Below are 11,685 nucleotides of genomic sequence, written 5' to 3'. Positions count from 1 at the left end.
GATATCTGTGGACTGCCAAACTGCCTCTGGCTGATAGGGTTTCTTTTCTTGCCTTTTAGAAAAATGCTAGAACAGGTCAATCCAACACTCATAGTTTGAAACAGTTAGTGCACAGTAGTCCTGACTTCTATGCATGTGTGGGAGCAATCTGGTTTTTTCCCCACCTTGGTCAGGTGGGCAGAGTGACAACTCTTGTACTTCTGCCCTCTGAGGTAAGGCAAGTGCTTCAGTCTGCCTCATGGGCTCTGGTCATCAGCATCCTGATGAAACACACTCCTGAATTCCAGATTACCCCACTTGGTGGTTTCATTTTGATGCTAACAGAGGGGAGATGAACTCAAACTTTGAGTAACTCCACACTGGAGTCTCAATTGGGCCAAATAAAAACCCACAGGCACCACTTTCTGGAGTTGAAAATTCAAGTAGGAGTAGAACCATTGCGAAACAATGCACACTACTACTAGCACAGATAGTCTCCCCAGAAGGATGCCATGGTTGATGGTATTAAAAGTCACTGAAAGGTCAAGCAGAATAAACAGGAACATGTTCCCACTGTCTCCTTCCCCACATAGATCACCATACTGGGTGGCCAAGATAGTCTTAGGAGAAAACCAGGCCTGCACCCTGAATTTTATTGCCTCCAGCACATTAGCAATCATCTGCTGGAGAACAACGCTCAAGAAATGGACATTTGCAACTGGCCTATAGGTTTTCAAGACTTCTGGGTCCATGGAGGATTTTTAAAGCAGCAGCCTCACTGCCTATTTCAGATGTCCTGAACCATCAGAACTCAGCTGGCAGTCCCCTCTCTGCCAAATGTTATCTGCCACAATGGGTTAGTTCATATACTACGAAATTCTATCAATTTCATTTGTAATGTAAGACAGGTATACTCACTATGCTGCTTTAGATTCCTGCTGAGATCTCTCTTTTCTTTTCCCTCCAGCAAGCCAAGTGGCTTTTAAGTGTTGCTGGTTCAACTTGTGTCATTGATAATTATTATATATTGTTTTATGCTTAGAACATGAATGGAGAACTTGTGGACCAGCCATAGGCAACACAGTCAGTGTAATGTAAAAACCACTTCCCCAAAGCTAGCAGAATAAAGCACAAGTTTGGTACGCATTTCTGTGCTATTTGCTCTCAAGTTTCTGTTATTTCGATTCTGAAGCAACCTTTGAAGGGAGGATCTTTCAACACATACTTCCCCCATGCTTTGTTCCTGGAGCCTAGTTGGAGCAAGCTGACAGTCTATTGGCTGAGTGTTCAGTGGCTACTCTCCCTACCCTTGAGGACTCCCGCCAAGAACACAGAGGTGAAGGAGCACCGCACACACAACCTTTTTAAAAACTGGGAAAATCGTATTAGTTTTGCGTTGCAAGTTTCTAGATTCAGGTAGACAGCCATGTTGGTCCAATGCAGTCAAAATAAATAAATAAATAAATAAATAAATAATGTCCAGTAGCACCTTAGAGACCAACTAAGTTTGTTCTGGGTATAAGCTTTCATGTGCATGCACAATTCTTCAGTTACACTGAAACAGAAGTCACCAGACCATTATACAGTATATAATGGGAGGGTGAGGTGGGGTGGGTTTTTTCTCAGAAGGGTAGTAGGAGATGGGTGATTGACTCAATGGGTATGGTAAACCTGTTGACAACTGTTAACGACTGTAATTACTCCTACAGGAAAAAGCAGGAGATAGTATGCAGATAACCAAAATTAGTTTTAGCATATGTAATGAGACAAAAATCCAATATCTCTATTCAAACCAGGCCTCACCATAGTTTTCAGTTTAGTAATAAGTTGTAATTCAGCAACTTCTCTTTCAAGTCTATTTCTGAAATTATTTTGTAACAAGACAGCAGTTTTGAGATCCTGTATTGAATGTCCTGGGAGACTGACTTTTTCTCCTACTGGCTTCTCTGTCTTGTGATTTCTGATGTCAGATTTATGTCCATTTATCCTTTGGTGTAGGGTTTGGCCTGTTTGTCCAATATAGAGGGCACTGCTGGCATTGGATGGCATACACAATGTTAGAAGATGAGCAATTAAATAAGCCTGAGATGGTATGTTTCTGGGCCCAGTGATGTTGTTGGGCCAGTGATGGGTGTATGTGCTAGCAACGTTGGCATCTGGGTTTATTGCAGGTCAGTGTCCATGTTAAGTCTGGTTGCTGTATTATTGTGGGTGAGGAGTTGTTTAAGATTGGGTGGCTGTCTTCCTCCCAGAGCTTTTTCTCTTTTGGGTCTGTCTTGCAGCAAGTTAACACAGACTCAAAAGAGAAAATAACAGAACACCACTAGAAATCACATACAGCTCCCAAGTTAAAACAGTTCAACACAACATCAGAGATTTACAACCTCTCCTAGACAATGACAATTCTCTTTCTCAAGCTCTTTTATTGCCTACAGACAGACACATTCAGATGATCACATTCAACATTTTGATAGCTATGTTCTACATATGGAATTGCTGGGCCTGGCACAATCACATGGAATGCTGGGTCTATGCTGCTTGTGATACATACAGTGGCAGGAAGGTGACCATTGCCCAAGTGTCCTGCTCTAGTCCTATTTGCTGAATGGGTTTTTTGCCTCCAAAATCTCCACTTTCCAAAAATGCATTGCAAACAATATTCTGGTTCTGATGCAGTCTGGGTAAAAAGAAGTTAGCAATGCAAGTTCCTGTATCACTTGCTGCCCCAATGAGGAGAACGGGAAGCAACGTCCGCTGGGATGTGATAAGCATGTTTTCCTCTGCCATGTCTCAGGGAACCTGCAATTCTGAGTAAGATGTTATCTCCTCTGTAATGATCAAGTTCATCACAATTTATTCCACTACATTTTCAAATCTCAGCGGACCTCTGATAACCACAGGAAAACAACTAGCATGACATAACACAACCATTTACATAGACTTTTCCATGAAGAACCAGGGCTAGTGAGAATCAGCATTTTGTAAGACAGACTATCCCTGGTACTTTTCACTGAATAAGCCTTCACTGCAATAAGTCCAATGGATTTCCATTCAAATCAGACTGTGCTACTCAATGACATGTGAATGTTGATATGGAAATAGAGAAAATGACATTCATTAAGACATTTTCATGGGTGAAGATACTGTTCTTTGTGTGGCTATCAGTTTTGCTGCCTCTGATGTCATGCAATACTCCTGTTAATAAATGCAACATCAACAACCCTCTCTCTGTTCGTCACAAGTATTATCAGTCAGGAGACTTCATCATTGCAGGCATCGTTTCTCAGTTCTACATTTTTTCTGATGAAATAACCTTTGAACGACATCCTTCTGACGAACGCTTTAATGATTATTTGTAAGAATTTCATTTCTTCTTCTTCGTTTAAAAAAACCAGATATACATCTGTAAAAATAATTCTTTTTTTACAATTCCACCTTTCCACGAATGCAATCTAGTATATCAGCTCTGCCATCTCCCTTATGAATGGTCACTTTACCCGCCCTCTTATTAAAATCAAACAGGAGCATCCAATTCTGATATTTTGTAAAGCAGCAAAAGCATTTTTAATTGTATTTATATATTTGTAAGAATATATATATTTGCCAACTCATAAAAATATAAAATGTAAAATTGTACACTGTAAAATTTGGATATTATCAAAATTCAAACTATGTCGCGTTTTCAGCCCATATACTGTTTTGGAAACTGCATATTAGGCATGAAAATAAGAACAGTATTGAATTCATTCCCCTTCCTTATCAGTGTTTCTTCACCTCTGAACTGTGGCCTTATAATATTTTTTTGCAGTACACTAATTAAACGTATTGTTATAGATTTAGGGGGACCCCCCACTAAACCCTAAAATTATTAAATGGTGTGTTTATTATTATTTGGGATGTGAAGCAAGAAATACAAGCTGCAGAGGAATTCCTAAACCAGCCTATGCAAAACGACCTGGCCAAGTTAGGGTCATTAAGGAAGAATACAGGGTCATTGGCAATACAAGAGAACTGTGTCCCCTTCTCCCTACCCTGAGGTGTGAACAAAGACAGGCTGTGTGTGTTGGAAGGTTGTCCGGGTAACGGGGTGTGAGGTGACAGGAAAAGAGAGCTTTTAGCAAGGTGTGCTGTGAAGAAGGCAGAGAAAAGGACTGGGGTACATCTTCGGGAGGCTGGCTGAAGGCCAGCTGGAAAAGATGCCTTGGACTCCAGGGCTGCAGTGTTGTGGGGGACAATCCCCTCAGCAAATGGCCATGCTGTAAGATCTGGACTCCTCAGTGCACACTGAAGGTTTAAATAGGGGGGAATAAACCATCTTTATGAAAGCTATGACATTCTCCTCCAAATTTCAGTTCTCCAAAGGAACACAGACCCTGGGTGAGTTCATGGAACCCCCTTTAATCTTCCTACCTCTTGGCAGAGAAAGAGGGAAGCACCCAACATTTGTAACAATAAATAGATACTTTTGAATGCCTTATTCTGGAGGAGACAATCTATGACGTAGACTTTGCCTTTCTTTGCAGAATGTTGCTTCAGAGCTACCAGCACATTGTAGCCTTGGTATTTGCTGTAAAAGAGATTAATGACAATCCACAGCTCTTATCAAATATAACCCTGGGATTCCACATCTACAATAGCTATTTCAGTGCAAGCTGGACTTATCATGCCTCAATGCAACTTCTTTCTGCACATGGAAAATGCATCCCTAACTTCAAGTGTGACACCCAGTACAATCCCGTAGCAGTCATTGGGGGACCCAGTTTTGATGTTGGTGTTCACATGGCAGCTAATCTGTGCATTTACAAGATTCCCCAGGTAAGATATGCCCGTGAATCATACATCTCCTTTTTGTGGTTTGTGGATATAAAATTGCATTATCAAAACAGAAAGGCAGAGCTTTGCAAACTTTCCACATTGGAAATGTCATCATTCTGTGACACAGTAATTCAGTTTTTACTAGCAAACCAGAGGTAAAGCCAACCCCTTAAAAGAGGTTTGGACACATATCATGCAACACACCTACGCAGTGCAGCCAACTCACTAACCTGTTGTGACACACAGTTTGGAAAGCTCTGCAGAAAGGCATAACTTGCATGCTGCAGTTAATCATGAAATAGGGGGAAAGTTTTATTGATTCATATGATTTTTTTACTTAAAAAATATCCTGTATACATATGCTACTGTTTAAAAATGGTCAAACAGTTCTGTCTACAACCTTGGGTCATCTTATTGTCATATGAACTTTCCCATTCACAGACTTATTTGGAGGAACCCCTCCTGTCTATCTTCATGTTCTCCATAGTAGAACCTTTGTTGTGGAATCTATTTCATTAAGGTAAAAGCATACGGGAGACTTTTTACAGAGTGTATGATCTGGAATCATTGTTAATATGGGACATGTGCAGCCAACCATAATTTTTTTCTGCTTTCACTGTTATCAAGAAATCATATCTGTATAATTTAATGTGGAAATAAATGCACATGCTCTCCTTCTCAGCCACACTTTTTCTTTTACTTAGTTTACCTATGGTGCTACTCCAGAAATAAATGATGTAACTGAAACGGTTTTCTTCCACCGGATGTTTCCAAATGAAAACCATCAATATAGGGGAATCCTCCAGTTGCTGCTGTTTTTTAACTGGACGTGGATTGGAGTGATTTGCTCTCAGAATGATGAGACTGGAGAAAGATTTGTAAATGTCATACTTCCCTTCTTTTCCTTGAATGGGATCTGCTTTGACTTCATAGTAAGATTCCCCAACCTATCCTTTTCCAGTGGCATTATAAATATGTCGAAAGAGGTGAATAAGGCTAATCAAGTTATAATGGAAAGCACTGCCAACGTGTTTATCTTGCATGGTGATGTTAAGAATATAATCATGTTGACAACACTACTGTACATGTTTGAATTGAATATACCAGTGAAGTTAAGTGGTCAAGTCTTGATTATGTTAGCCCAGATGGACTTCTCATCAGTTGGGCATCAAAGTAGATGGAAAGCAAACTTCATTGATGGCTCTTTATCCTTTGCAATTCATTCTCAAGAGTTGTTAGGATTCCAGAAATTCCTTCAGATGAGAAATCCAGTTGTAGATTCAGAAGATGGCTTTATCAGGGATATCTGGCAATATGCATTCAAATGCCTTTTCCCCAACTCTGAGACAGATGGTCAAGATATGGAAGCATGCACTGGATATGAGAAGCCGGAGACTCTTTCTGAGCCTCTTTTTGACCCAAACGTGAGTGGCAACAGCTATAGCATCTACAATGCTGTCTATGCTTTGGCCCATGCTTTGCATGCCATGCATTCATCCCAAGTTAAACACAGACCAATGGTGGGTGAAGGTAACTGGAAGCTTCTGAATCACCATCCATGGCAGGTAACCTTTTGAACAGGTGAAAACAAGAGCACTCACTATTATATTGATAGAACTCAGTATGTCTGTCTTACATATATCACTCTTCCTCTCTGTTAAATCTGCATGTGATGGCCGAAAACTGTTACCTTTGATTTATCACCCATTTTACAACAGCTAGTATCATTGTGGATTTGATTAGCTGGTCATTCTGGAAGGGTATAACTTAATGGCAAAGTTGCATATTATTACAAACATATGATAACATTTACAATTAGTGTTTGTTTGTTTGTTTGTTTGTTTTAAGCAAGTTATCAAAACGTTGGGATCAGGTTGGGAGTTGCAGCATGTGGAGTGGGCTTAATGCTAAATTTGTTCCTAAGTATTTCTAGTCTTCTAAATGCATAAAATGAACTTTGCTGGTGTATGTAGTTCAGCATCCAATATCCTACAATAGAAAATCAGATACCTACTGAATGTCTACCAGTAGATCAGCAGTCCACTCCTACTGCTGCCCATGATATTCTGAGGCACTGTGACTCTGAACCCCAAAGTAGTATATATCCATTATGAGAAGACTTATTTGAAACCTTATGCACCGCAAATTTGTCGTGTCCCCTTTTAAAGCTTTTCCAATGGTGTCAATAACCAAAATTTATGATTATGAATTCTTTTAGGAAATACTTGTGCTTATCTGTCCTGAATATCACAATATTCAACTTTATTAGTTGACTCGGGCTTTTAATAATATGAATGAGGAAGGGGGGGTATCTTTTTTAAAAAAATATTACTACTGTTTCTGTTGTCCGAGATCCTCAATAAAGGCTGATTACAAATACTAATAATAATAATACTAATAATAATATAAAAAGACAACACTGTTAGTGGTCAAGGTATATCACTTGGATCATAATTATGCATGTGTTTTTTTAAGGTCCACCAGTATCTCAGGAGAGTCTCATTTAATAACAGTGTGAATGAAAAAGTTTATTTTGACCAAAATGGGGAAATAGGAGCTGGATTTGATATTAGAAACTGGATTGTATTCCCCAACCAGTCCTTTCTTAGCGTCAAAATTGGAAGGATAGACCCACAGGCTGCTCCTGATAAAGTGTTCAACATTTGTGAGGATTCTATTGTGTGGTCTAAAAGTTTCAACCAGGTAGGTTCTATGTTTCTTTTGGGGTGCATTGGACCATTATTTAAATATTCAATAGGATCTGGTTGTTGTTGTTGTTGCATTTTCAAAACAGAAAGGCAGATACATACTTTCTGAATACTTAAACATTTATCTCTTTCATCTATGAACAGGCAGTGCCCCTTTCCACATGTAATGGCAATTGCCATTTGGGCTATCATAAGACCAAGAAAGAAGGTGAACAAGTTTGCTGCTACGATTGCCTCCCGTGTCCAGAAGGAAAGATCTCCAATGAAAAGGGTAAGAGAAACCTTTTCCAAAACCTATCAGCTTATAGTCACCTACCTTCTATCAAAAAGGTTGTTCAGAATCCTAAAGGGGGAGTGTGTGCTGACATAAGGATACAGTAGGATACACCTAGTGATATGTTCATACTTAACAAATAGTGGTCAGTTCAACAGCTTCGAGGAAATAATGAAAAATATCATACTCTAACTAAACTAAGTGGAAATTTATCTCTTCAAATCCCTATATGAAATTATCTGAAACCTGGTTTCAAAGTAATGGACAACTATGCATAGATTCTGGGTGTTAATTTTATTTATTTTATTTGCATATTTATAACTACACTTTCAAAGAAAATATAACAAATCAGTGTGCAACATACAACACATTAATAACAGTATAAACACCAGAAACATATTAATGAGAGATGGTTGGGTTGAATAATAATAATAATAATAATAATAATAATAATAATAATAATAATAATATAATTTATAATTTATACCCCGCCCATCTGGCTGGGTTGCTCCAGAAACTGTGGGCGGCTTCCAACAAGAGATTAAAAATACATTAAAACATCAGTCATTAAAAACTTCCCTAAACAGGACTGCCTTCAGATGTCTTCTACACGTTAGGTGGTTGTTTATTTCCTTGACATCTGATGGGAGGGTGTTGCACAGGGCGGGCGCTCCTACCGAGAAAGCTCTCTGCCTGGTTCCCTGTAACTTTGCTTCTCGATGTGAGGGAACCACTAGAAGGTTAGTCTGAGACATAGTTGTTGGTGTAAGATAACTCAGTGAGCTTCAAGGCTGATAGGACATTTCTTTTAGGATAGCCACAGTTCTAAACACCTCTAGTCTAACACATCTACAGTGCATTTGCTCTCCAATAAGAGAGGCAGTTTCAGTGCTTGGTTGAATTTCCATTGATTAAAGAAGATCTACACCATTGGTTGCTTTTGGAACACACTTGCTTGTAAAGCCCTATTGAGATGGCACATGTCTCTTACATATTTTGACCAACCAGGTTGATTAGTGTAGTAAGCTACAATTTGGGATTCTAGGTATGAAATATATTCAGAGTCGCAAAGTGATTTCATGCTCTTTATTCAGCTCATAGTGGTGAGGAGGAATGAATGAATGTCCCCTCAAAGTATCCGCTTTATATACATTATTTACACAATGGGCTGCACATGATTGGCTAATTCCGGATTTCTACTGTAAGCCAATCAGGTTGTGGATTCACTTCTATCTGGAGCATGATTGGGTGGTTCCTGCCAACCAATCATACTGCTGCATTGTTCTAGGACCAATCAGACTGCTGCATTCTGAATCCTATTGTTCTAGGACCAATCAGACTGCTGCAGTTTGGATCCTATTCAACTCAGTACATAATAATGTACAATAAAGATTTCTATCTTTTTCAGACATGGCGGACTGTGTTCTATGTCCAGAGGGACAATATCCAAATATCAACAAAGATTCCTGCATTCCTAAAATTATTAGCTTCTTGTCTTATGAAGAACCTTTGGGGACCAGTTTGGCCATTCTGGCACTTTCCTTTTCTTCCATCACAACTTTGGTGCTTTGGGTCTTCATTCAGCATAAAGATACTCCCATAGTCAAAGCCAACAACCGGGACCTCACCTACACTCTCCTCACCTCCCTCCTGCTCTGTTTCCTTTGCCCTCTGTTTTTCATTGGGCAACCTCAGATGGTGATGTGTCTCCTTCGACAAACCATGTTTGGAGTCATCTTCTCAGTTGCTGTCTCTTCTGTTTTGGCCAAAACTATCATAGTGTTTCTGGCTTTCATGGCCACCAAGCCTGGGTCCAGGATGAGGAAGTGGGTGGGCAATAGACTGGCTTTTTCTATTGTTCTTTCCTGCACTCTTATTCAAGCCACAATGTGCAGTGTATGGCTTGCAACCTCTCCTCCATTCCCAGAATCTGACATGAACTCCATGCCTGAAGAAATTATAGTGGAATGCAATGAAGGGTCTGTCACCATGTTTTACTCCGTCCTGGGTTTCATGGGTGTACTTGCCTTTGTCAGCTTCACTGTGGCTTTCCTAGCCAGGAAATTGCCAGACAGTTTCAATGAAGCCAAGTTCATCACCTTCAGCATGTTGGTCTTCTGCAGCGTTTGGCTGTCCTTCATTCCAACCTACTTGAGCACAAAGGGAAAATACATGGTGGCAGTTGAGATCTTCTCCATTTTGACCTCCAGTGCTGGTTTACTGGGCTGCATCTTTTCCCCCAAATGCTATATCATTATCCTGAGGCCTGAGCTGAACAACAAGGATATGTTAATAAGAAGAAAGTAGCACACGCTAAACAAATTCTAGTAGTTGACTTTGCCTATGATATAAAAACCTGCCCAATTTCTTTGTAAGTTTCCCAGAAGCCGAGGGGTCGAAGAGGATTCCACAGAAGGTGGATTCTACAGTGGATTCATCTGATTCAATTGGATCCTGAGTCCACTTCAGAAATCAGAGCCCTGTGGATCCATTTATGAGATATCTGTGGACTGCCACATTGCCTCTGCCTGGTAGTGTTTTGTCGGTTTTAGTACGTCTCTCCCACACAAGACACAGCACACTGGAAGCTTTATTACTTTCAGATTTATTCAGTAATTACAGGATCCAGCAGTCAGAGCTTCCTTAACTCATCCATCACCGTCAGAGTCAGTTTACTCAACTACCTTCTGTTTCCTGCCAAGGCAGGGTACTTTTCGCTTTCTACTCCACCTTCTTCCAGTCTTATGCTGTCCTCCTCCTGGTCTTAGAATGGCCAGTCCTGGAGTGGATTGTACCCCCGCCTATTCTCCTCCAGCCAGTTCTGTTATCTTCGTCAGCTCTCTGTTGCTTTGAGAACTGACAGGCACCATTTCAGAGCGAGAGAGCTTATTTGGCTCTTGCTGTGTGAAAGGCTCAAGTTTCTACTCCCCTCAGCTTGCCCTTCCTCCTCTTCAGAGCCCTCGCTGTTTGTCAGAATGGGAACGTCCCTGACATGTTTTTTCTTGTGTGTATTCTTTTATTTAAAAAATGCTGGAACAGGTCATCTAGACATTCATAGCCTGAATCACTTAGTGCACAGAGGTCCATGCCTTTATGCACAGCCTGGAGCAATTTTTCACTGGGGTGAAGAGGACAGAGTGACATCTCTTGTGCTTCCCCACCCGAGTCAAGTGCTTCACCCGACCTCATGGGCTCTGGTCATCAGCATACACATGTAACAAAACCCTGTGCGGTGGGATAGTTTGATAGGAAGTGGCTCCCCAAAGTCACCTAGTGAGCTTCATGGCTGAATGGGGATTTGAACCCTGAACTCTCCCAGGTTCTGTTCCAACTCTACACCACACTGGCTTTATTAAAATAGAATAAGATAGTTTGATGTGTTTGAAAGCTTGCTTCTCTGTCTGTTATATTAGCTTGTGCAGGGATGGTTAACCAGAAAGGCAAACTAAGCATGCATTTGGGCCCCAGGGTGGGGTATCTGTGTTGGGCTTGGGCAGTGCGCACCCTTGAGTAGCCGCAGAAAAAAACACAGGGGATGGGGATTCTGCCTGCAGTTTTGGATAAAGTGCCTAGGAAATCTGGGGATTAGGTCAGGCCTAATATAGCACTGGTCCTGAGACCTACATTGGCTCCCAGTATGTTTCCGAGCACAATTCAAAGTGTTGATGCTGACCTTTAAAGCCCTAAATGGACTCAGCCTGAAGGAGCATCTCTACCCTGACACTGAGGTCTTCTGGCGATTCCCTCACTGCGAGAAGTGAGGTTACAGGGAACCAGGAAGAGGGCCTTCTCGGTAGTGGCGCCCACCCTGTGGGACGCCCTCCCCTCAGATGTCAAGGAAATAAACAACTCTCTGACTTTTAGAAGACATCTGAAGGCAGCCCTGTTTAGGGAAGTTTTTAATGTTTG

The sequence above is a fragment of the Podarcis melisellensis genome (assembly GCF_964234715.1).
Source record: "Podarcis melisellensis genome assembly, chromosome: 13".
Lineage (NCBI taxonomy): Eukaryota > Metazoa > Chordata > Lepidosauria > Squamata > Lacertidae > Podarcis > Podarcis melisellensis.
Note: the sequence above shows the minus strand (reverse complement) of the source record.